Source organism: Mastomys coucha, unplaced genomic scaffold (assembly GCF_008632895.1).
Source record: "Mastomys coucha isolate ucsf_1 unplaced genomic scaffold, UCSF_Mcou_1 pScaffold15, whole genome shotgun sequence".
NCBI classification, from domain to species: domain Eukaryota; kingdom Metazoa; phylum Chordata; class Mammalia; order Rodentia; family Muridae; genus Mastomys; species Mastomys coucha.
The window spans coordinates 78,756,362-78,764,778 of record NW_022196897.1 but is presented as its reverse complement, the minus strand read 5'-3'; the positions used below and the strand labels follow the sequence as shown (position 1 = coordinate 78,764,778).

The 8,417-nt window shown below is 49.3% G+C and overlaps 1 long non-coding RNA gene across 1 annotated transcript; it reads right to left on the bottom strand.

Annotated features, from left to right (window-relative positions):
• Nucleotides 1-2,362: 2,362 nt before the first annotated feature.
• LOC116092242 lies at nt 2,363-8,127 on the bottom strand. Its single transcript, XR_004119170.1, has 3 exons — nt 8,041-8,127; nt 6,405-6,470; nt 2,363-2,414 (listed from the first exon to the last, which is right to left on the bottom strand). It is a non-coding gene; the product is annotated as an uncharacterized LOC116092242 (long non-coding RNA).
• Nucleotides 8,128-8,417: the final 290 nt, after the last annotated feature.

Genomic DNA, 8,417 nt, shown 5'->3' with positions numbered 1-8,417 from the left:
GAGAGCAAGAACATGGACGGAATTCCTGGAAGTAATGAGGCCTGGCGTTTCATGCATCTGGGGCAGAAACGGCCTTCCCCTTCAGCACCAGAATAGAAAAGCTAGCTACCCTTCACAGCCTGCCCCAACAGCAGCTTCACCACCACGGCCAGGGCCTTGAGGCCTTCAGTCCCCCACCCATGGCTAGCGGTAGTCTCTGCCTCTCCACAGCACCACCAGCGAGTGCCCCCTACCCCCAAACACACCTGACATTTGCAGAAAGACCAGCATCATCCCTGGGAAAGGTTGCAAGTGCAGCTGGCTGCCAGACTTTTGGCAGAGAGCCACACCCTTCTCCAGAAGAGGCCTGAAGGGGCTGAGATGTGCATGCCATCACCCTGAGCAGGGGTGACGATTGTATTGTAGCCAGCTGGGGTCTTTGAGATGTTTGTTGTACATAATTAAAGATGAGGAAACAGAGATCAGAGAGGTACAGCGTTTTGCCCAGGATTGCACAGCAGGGTGGCAGTCAAGCTGTGCACCAGAGTCTTCCTGGCCTGGTGCTGGTGACCACAGTGGTTAATCTTCATTGTCAACATGACAGATTTAGATTCACCATGAAAACAAGCCTCTGAGGATGTCTATGAGGGCTTTTCCAGAAAGCTTTAACTAAAGAGGGAAAATCCACCCTAAATGTAGGCATTAGCAGCCCATAGACTGGGTCCTTAAACTGAATAAAAAGGAGAGAATTGGGACTGGGCTGCAGCTCAGCTATAGAGTACTTGCCTAACATTCAGAATGCCCTGGGTTGGATTCCCAGCACCACACAAGCCAGGTGTGGTGACATTTTCCTGTAATTATTACTAGTCTTCCCTCCACAGCCCAGGTGTCTGTTGGCATGCCCTTCATTGTGCCAAGCTCCTGTTCAAGTGCCTACCATAGCTCTCCATTACCTTTTCCCTCAAGTCCAGACAGCACTGCCTAACTCCTGAGATCCTCCCAACGTGACTTCACGTGGCCAGGCAGCTTGTCCAACTCTTATACTGCCCTTGGAACACGGCTTTAAAATGGACCTAGCAATCCCTACTTCTCAAGACTCTGCTGAGGATGCAGGAAGTGCCAGGAGCTGGTCCCCCCAACACTGCTGCACCCCACACACATCTCCGCCCCCACCTTGCCTGTCATCATGCAGAACTGGAACTCCCTCTCCCTCTCTGAGAGTCTTCCTTCTCTAGAAGCATGTGCTACACTGAGTCCTACCTGTCTTGTCACACTGCTCTCTCTGAGACCCAACTTCAAATGTTCCATCCCTGCCTTGGGTCCATTGAGATAACAGCACAGAATCTCCTGTCCTGGCACAAACCTACCATGAGAGATATAGTTCTTCTCCCTGCCCAGAGATAAGAAAGAAAACCAGGTGACCAGGTCATAACTCTACCAGCTGACCCTCTCCAGCCCCTTCCAATGCCACTGCCCGCCACATTGGGGAGGCCTGTATCCGTCCCACCCTCCCCTATAGGATTATGTCTATTTTCAACCAAGCTCTCTCCTGTGTGTCTGTGGGCACAGTTCTCCTGAGAGCCCAGGAGTCCATCTTTTTCTTGCCAAGAACACTCCACTCAGTCTAATCCGGAACCGCAGCAGGCTGAGAGGAGAGGAGGGAAGCCTCCCTTAGATTCAACTCCTGCTTCCAGGCTTGTTCTTAGTAGGAAATATGGCTCCAAGAGAGATAAACCTGCCTGCCTAAGATCCACGCAAGATGACTGAAATGGGCACAGGTAATTCACCTCCTCAGGGGACGTGAGGCACAGAAGTGTAAGAGCCTGCAATAGCATTTAGGGACATTGACAGGTGTGGGCCCCCTCTTCTCCTGACTATAGCCACACCAGCCCCAGAGCCCCTGAGTCTCCCAGCAGGCTGTCTCAGGCTCTGGAGCTCCTAGGCCTCCTCAACCATCCTCAGGGCTCTGTGGAGATCTGGCAGGTTGACACCTGCCCCAACTTATTCTGGCAGTTTCCAGTGTCCTACAAGTACTATTGGGAGAGGGGAGTGGGGTAGTCAGAACCACATTTCTGGAGGCCAGAGATACAAAATTACAATGTGAGCAGGCTACAGTCTCTGAAGCTTCTACGCCTCAGAGAGGATGGTCGTGGCTGCCAACTGGGCTGCTGGTGGCTCCAGGCATCCTTGACTTATGGTTACCTCCGTATCAGCCTTTGAGTGATATTTTCCTAAGAGATTGTGTTTCTCAGACTTGTATTTCTTGTATCTTCTAGAGGCAGAGGCATCAGTGGTTGGACTTAAGGCCCACCTCTCATGCAGGACTTCATTGTGACATCCTAGGCAGTGTGTGCAAGACTCCTTTTTCAAATAAGACCACATTTCCAGGTTGAAGAGTCAGTTGATGATGAGCGCCAGGAGCACTGGAGAGTCTGCTTCAGAGACAATAAGGTAGAGAGTAATCAAGAAAAATGCCAGATGCTGACCTCCGGTCTACACACAGAGAACATGGTACGCTTGCTTGGCGGACTGTCTTAGGTCCACTCCAGCAGGTGGCTGTGAGTGTATCCTGTGATCTTAGTTGACCTCACATGGCATCCCCAGAAAACCTGACTTCCTCAATATGCTTTCTGAATGCAATGCTATTCAGTTCCCATTTTACAGAGAAGAAAACACACACACACACACACACACACACACACACACACACACAAGAGCAGTGTGCTCCATGCTGGGAAGGCCACTGAAAGTGGGAAGCAGAATCAAGCTTGTAAGCACAGAGCCAATTCAGCTTGACATCTCTCTCACTGAGGGAGGTGGGAGTGCCATGGCCCACATATGGAGCTCAGAGGACAACCCACAGCCGTCAGTTCTCTCCTTCTACCATGCAGGTCCCAGGGACTGAACTCAGGTTGTTCAGTCCCACTGAGCCATCCCCTGGCCTCTACTTCATCTTTCTAGATCTGTTCTTGGACCTCTCTCCTTTTCCACAAGAGCGTCACTGACCTGGTCACTCAGGCCTGGATGCTATTTGCGTGAAATTCAGAGCACAGGACAATTCCCTAGTTACTGATCCACCCAGACCTCTCAGCAGCCCCTGAGAGAGACCCACAGGTGTCATCGTCACGAGAAAGGCTTAGACAGGACATCAGTGCCCCAACTCCTGACACTTTGCAGTGCAAATGGAGAGCCCAGGTCTTCGGACATATCATTCAATTTAATCCAGTTTAGCCCAGACTCAGAGCTCAGTCACTCACTTAACAGTGAAACGCTCACCCTGGATGACAGGGAATATTTTCACCACCTTGAAGAGAAAATTTCTTTCCTATCCATTTGCTAAGTGAGAACAGACTAGCTCAGAAACCCCCTGGGGCAGGATGGTAAACCCTGTCTCTGCATCTGTTCCAGAATGTTCCATAGCCAGCTCCAAGCCTATGTGCTATGCCTCTGGGTGCATGGACCCATTCTGATGGATCCTAGTCATTACTACCAGGGGAGTGCTGCTCAGAGGAGATGTAGGTGCCAATGCCAGAGAGCAGCTCAGAATGAGATAGGATGAAGCCAATACAGTTCTGAGGGGCAGCAAGGATTCAAATCACCCTAGAAACACCCTAGAAGCTGGATCTGAAGAAGAAAGCAGCATCCTCCACCATCCCTGCAAGATGGTCCATTTGGGGATTAGGTGGAGCAGAGATGGGGCTGATGAGGCTCCGGGACTTTAAGCTGGGGCTCTTTGGTGAGCACAGACCACCCCAGCAGAGGGAGCAGATGTCCCAGGCTGGCACACTTCATCTTTTATAAATAGTTGTACTTGCTGGAAGCCAGTGCAAGGGCAGGCCCAGCATCTCTCTGACTGACAGGCCGAGTCTTGTCCATCTGTTCATACAGCATTGCCTTCCTGCCCAGCAGCCCAAGGCCACAGCAGGGTTTCATGCACCTAGAACACAGCAGCCCAGCATATGCTGGCCCCATGTGGTTGGTGATATATGAGTTTCATGAGCTAAATAATAAGAAAGGGTTTGGGGCAGACACTTACTGAAGCTAGTGAGATTCTTGTCCCTTGAAGGTAGCCCAGAGAAGCTGGGACTGTGTGACAGGTATGTAGTGGCCGAGCTTGGGTCTCTGAAAAGTGGTGATATCAGAGCAAATGGCCTTTGCTGTTCTTCATGTCACCTATGGATTCTAGTGTCCATTTGGGGTGACACAACTGGGTGCCATAAGAGCCATGGGTGACTTAGAATGATCGTGGCCTCCCCTCAAATGCTTCTATATGTAGAAGCTCCTCTGTGTAGCTCCTGGAGTCCTTGACCTCATGGTTGGGGCCCTAGCTCCCTGGAGCAGGAGCAGCCAAGAGATGCTTCTCCTCCAGAGCAAGGGTACTTCTCATTCACTGCTCCACACTGAGCACTCGTGTGGCACCTAAGAAGCTAACAGGACCACTAGGCTTTCTAAAAAAACCAGGGGGCCGGGATGGCAACTTCCAGCTTCTTTGATCCTTGAAGAACCCTGTGAGTCTCATCCATTTCCAAGCTCCCCATTTTCTGCAAGCAAAGGTTTAAAAATCCCTCGATCTTTGGGTCAGAGAGGGATACTCCAAAGCACAGCTCTCTGAGGGCAGGGAGTTGGTTCAGCCATATTTTCATACCTGGAGGCATTTAAATAACCAGTATCAAAGGGGAAAATGGCTATGTGAACAAGTCTCACACACACACACACACACACACACACCAGCATACTTTCTATGCTCTCTGGAAAGGTTGGGGACAGTGGACAGCTTGCCATCTTGAGGTCATACTCCCTAGGTCCCAGGCCTGACTTTGCCTTTTGTCCAGTGAGTGACCTTGGATAGGCTCTTTGGTTGTTTTACTCTAGTAACCAAGAGATTATCCTCCTCCCCGGAAACACACCATGATGCTCACACTTTGGTCCAAGTTACCTGCCTAGTCATTAGCTCTGTTCACCAGATGTGTGTGATCTTACTTCCTCAACTCTACAAAACTGAATGTGGCCTTATGAACTGCTCTAGCTAATACAAGCCCAGAGTCATGTGTCACTCCTTGATGGGGTTCTAAGAGCCCATGTGGCAGTCAGCATGTCCTCTTTTGCCTCTGCCACAAACACGGTGATAAAATGAAGCCACACTCAGCCCCTCTTGCTCCAGAATGAGAATGTGGGCTAGACCTTCCAGAGGGGCTGGAATGGAGGAGACACATTGGAAGGTTAGAGAATAGCTATGGCGATGCTCAGCCCCCTACTACTGTGAAGCTAGAGAGTCCCTTCCCGTGGCCCCTGACCCTTCTTTACTGTGCACCTTGCTTTGGTTAATATGATAACAAAAAAGGAAGAAGCAGAGATGCGCATACTGGATCCGGTCTTTCTTCCCAGCTGAGAACAATAATACTACTGTGAGCAAGCCTCCAATAGCCTCCTAGAAGGAAGAAAAGCCACAAGGGGAAGGGTCCCAGCCATCCCACTAACAGTGCCAGACTTGTGAACAGGGCCACACTAAACCACCAAGACCCCCTCTGAACTGGAGCAGTCCACAGCCACATCTCAGCTAACCCAGAGAACTGTTAGAACTATTATCCAGGCATCTCTTGGGCCACATGTGTCACAGTTTAGCAGCAAATGCACACAATACATTTCTTGATGACAATGTAGAAAGGTCAGACACCCTTGTAATACATTGTACTAAACGGTTATTGTTTTTGGCATTTCAAGTGGTTTGTAACTAGCTGATACAATGTAGCATGAATGAAAATCAGGTGTCAGAATACTGACCACAGATATGCAGGGATATTTGATACTGTATAATCTACCCCATGTTGATTAATACACTGCTTCCTTCCTCTTTCTCTTTCACTCTGAATCCTCAAGATGAAGGGGCCAGCCTCAGTCTACACTGGTGGAAAAGAAATACCAGTTTCAGCATCAGACCCTTGTGTATTCAAACCCCAGCCTTGCCCTTCACCTCTTACTTGAGCTTTGTGTCAGGATCCAGCTTAGCCTGATGGTAGCCATCTTGTGTTGTGCTCACCATGGTTGGCTGTCAGTAACTTCGGTCTGTTTATGCAATAGTTTCCCTATATACTATTAATAGAACAAAGCATTTCAGTACCATGGGAGCTTCGTTGGCTCCAGGGCTATGCCAGAAACCTTTAATGCTGGCTCTAGACAAACCACCTGCATTCTGGCTTTTTTGTGAAGTCATTTTTGTCCTGACTGTCTTGTGTTCCTTTCTGATCCTTATAACTGGCATCCATCCTGATGGTCTTGCTGCCATCAGGGCCCAAACTCTTGTCCCAAATCCCCCTATATATTACATTCAATGCCATCTAACCCCTCCACTCAATCTCAGGGCACCCTGAGGCCAGTTCTCACACTGTAGAACTGTAGAAGCATGCTGTTCCAGAACATTTTCTTACCTCTTAATTGTGGTTCCTTGGGAGAATTCTGTAGCCTCGCAGTGCCTCAGTTTCCTTCTCTGTGAACTGAGAATAGAAACAAGGCTGTGAGAATCCTGAGTTTACAAAGTGTCCCCTGTGGTGCTTGGCACACAGAAGACTGAATTCTGCAGGTACAGCTCCTCCATCAACTGGTAGAGCATCCTTGAGCAAGTCCCTGGCTTTTTGTTTGTTACTGTAGCATAACCTAGCCCATGTTGAAAAATATACTATTTCCTTTTCCACTCTCTCTGAGAAAAGAAGCACATTGGAGTTACATTCCAAGGAGATTTCCCCTCTTGTTTAACCATTTCCTCCCAGATGCCATCTCTCCTATCTCTAGGTCCAGGTAAGAGCTGCTCTCATTGTTCATGTCCGTGAGAAGGGTATTCACTGGCTTTCCCAGCCTCAATTTCTTCCTCTATAAAATGGGAGTGCTTCCTTTTTACAAGATGGGCGGAAAGATATAAAGAGGCAATGTAGCTAAAGGTACATGTTCCTAGTGGGTTCTGAAGAAGTGTTCATTCCTCCTCTTCCTCCTCTTCTTCCTCTTTCTCTTCCTCTTCCTCCTTTTCCTCCTCCTCCTCTTCCTCCTCCTCCTCCTTCCCCTCCTCCTCTTCCTCTAACTAGAAAGTTCCTCTGAAGGAAAGGCCAGTTGTGTTTTGTGCTCCTCTCCCACTCATACTGAGCCTGCTGCTCACATAGAGAATCAGTGAGGCTGGGGGAGGGGCTCATCATGAAGCAGAAGCAGATCCCAGTGACCCCAGATCTGCCAGGTCACCTCGAAGTGGGGAATCCTGGTATTGCTGGCCATCCTAAACTGGAAGATGGAGTGGAGTTCAGATAGCTGAGAGACCTGTAAGCATCTCTTCCTCCCTTCCCTTCCCTGGCCTGTCTCTCCCTCCCAAAAGCAGGCTCGATGGCTGCTCAGAGCAGTTTCCATGGTGATAGCATTTTAAAGTTTCTAGGAGCAAAACAGAAATAATTCTCCCCTTCTTCTCTTCCATGGCAATCCATGGGAAAGGAGCTTATTTGAGAGGGAGGGTAGGGTGCACGGCTAGGAGGCAAGGCAGTTTTTTTGTTTCTCCACCTGCTTAGAGAAGCATACCTGGAATACCCCTGCCTGCTTCCACCCCACCTTACTCTGGGGAGGTTGATGAAGGGTTGGGATGGGGGCAGTGAGGATGGAGAGGAAAGGAAAGCTACTGGGAAAAGACAGATGTGTGCCCATATATGTGCATGTACCCTCATTGCACAGCAACACTGCTGGAAATTTCCACTGACCCTTGTCACTCACTAATGGAGAAGAACTGGCTATCTGTGGGACCAGCTGGGCCCAAGACTCTATCTACATGCTAGAATCGCTAAATTACAGCATTTTCTGCTTCAAATAACAATGCCACAGACTGGGAACATTAGAAAAAGGCTTATTTTGGCTCAGAGTTCTGGCCCAAGGTCAAGGCACCATGTTTAGTGGCCTTAATGATGGTAGAGTCCTGAGATGGCACAGGCGACTACAAGAGGAGAAAGGGTGCTCTCAGGTGCATCTTCTGGCCCCTCCCTCTCTTCTTATAAAGCCACTAGCACTCATACAGGGGCTCTACCTTGGTAACCCTACCTTATCCCAACACTAAACATCTCCGTCAGATTAAGTTGTGAGTCAAGAGCTTGCAATGGGGGAGGGGACCCCATTCCTGTCCCAGAGTTCTAGAAGGAGGGGACTCATTGACATTCTATCCAAACCACAGTGAGTTCTGGGGTGACAGGGACAGGACACAGCTCCAGGCTACAGTCTGATCACAGTGGCTTAAGGAGTTTCTCAAGCCTATCTGAGCCTCAGTTTCCCCATTTGGACATTTAGCCCCAGGGGCTCACCCAAAAGAGCACCACGGCATCCTCCAAGTGGGGTTCAGCTAGGTGTGGGGTTTGGAGTGAAATTTTTTTTTTTTTTTTGGTTTTTGCTTTTTCAAAACAGGGTTTCTCTGTGTAGCCCTG